At 38.5% G+C, this 1,500-nt stretch overlaps 1 protein-coding gene across 1 annotated transcript in view; it reads right to left on the bottom strand.

Annotated features, from left to right (window-relative positions):
- The window catches only part of LMLN (leishmanolysin like peptidase), an 87,565-nt gene that overhangs the window by 47,217 nt on the left and 38,848 nt on the right, over window positions 1–1,500 (bottom strand). The gene's annotated exons all lie outside the window — the stretch shown is intronic.

Raw genomic sequence — 1,500 nt, 5'->3', positions numbered from 1 at the left:
TCCATATTATATTACATCATGAAATTCCTACCATGAGGTCATCCAATAATGGAGGGTTCACTACCTCTTATGGAAGCTTATTCTATCTTTGGGCAGCTCTGATTATTAGAATCTTTATGTTGAACGGTAGGTGGTCATCTCAAGTACTTTAATACATCTCTTTTTTTATAGTTCAAGGACACAAAGTTCATTTCAGAGAAAAGAGGAGGTTAATATAATTACCACTCTCACTTTCTCTTCTTAAAGTACATACAGTTTCATTTCTGGCCAATCCACAGCTTTCTGAAGGGGACCACTTGAGAAAATTGCTAGGAAAAATAAGCTGAAATTCCCACGGCAGAAGTAAATGTATGCTTCTTCCCTAAGTTCTCATCACTGTTACTCTGGGGTCACCTAGGTAAGAAGAGGAGCCCCAGAGGTGTAGTGGTTAAGAGCTACATCTGCTAACCTAAATCAGCACAAGCATTAATTTCATTCCTTTCACAATTTGATCAGCTTTGGTCAGCGTGCATATAAGCTGCAACTATCTAATTATCTAAACTGACCTCTAAAAATAAAAAAAGTACATGCCTTTTGATCCAGGGATTTATTCTCTCTTTCTCTATAAACAAATATGACCCTGGGTTAACTTTCTAGCTCTATCCCTCTGGAAACCTGATAATGTGGGATATGTCAGCTGAGTTACCAGGTAACAATACTTATGGAAAAAAGATCCCCTGATACGTCTCTGGACTGGATTTACTATAAATACCTTTTGGGAAGCCACAGTCTAGCACTTCCTGATATGCAGAGATTCTTATGGGTATGTTCCTTGCAAGGATCTGGAAGCTATGCCTGTGGAGCTGTTACAAGAGATACTGGTTCCTATTTGGGACATGGCACTTGTAAGCCAGGGTGGTTCCTGCCCTCATCTGTGGTGGTGGAGGGGAAGGGGGAGAGGCACAGAGACTGTTGTTGGAACACTGAGATGCCTGACCTGCCCTGCTAGCATGCTGCGCTTCCTGTCCTGTATCCTTTTAAGCGTAACTTTTGCCAGCATGGCCTATTCAGGTCTTGTGAGTTTGTTTATTGGAACATAAGAACACCCACTAGAAGGCACTGGAGATATGTATAAGTTGCTCATCTGAGCATTGTTTGTGATAAAAAATTTAAAACATAGCTGTTCCTTAACAACTACATATTATATTGTATGTAGTATAATACTACGCAGTATTATATTGTATGTTACAGCCATACAATACTATGTAGCTGTTAAAAAAAAATGAATGTATAGATCCAAGTATACAGTTTATTTTGTTACAGCATGTGATTCTGCAATGTGAATGAGTTCATGTGAGACTGGCAAATAATGGAATGACAGTAGTGTAACAAGGGATCATGTTCATTCATAATTATTTTTCCCAGCCATTTTAATATTTTGTGCCATGAAGTAATAGGAGCTAACCACAAAGTGCACTAATACAGCTAAATACAGAAAACATCAAAGAAATAATGTACTGT

Source organism: Trichechus manatus, unplaced genomic scaffold, assembly GCF_000243295.1.
Source record: "Trichechus manatus latirostris isolate Lorelei unplaced genomic scaffold, TriManLat1.0 scaffold00026, whole genome shotgun sequence".
In the NCBI taxonomy this organism is placed as follows: Eukaryota; Metazoa; Chordata; class Mammalia; order Sirenia; family Trichechidae; genus Trichechus; species Trichechus manatus.
This window is presented reverse-complemented; position numbering and strand designations above follow the sequence as displayed.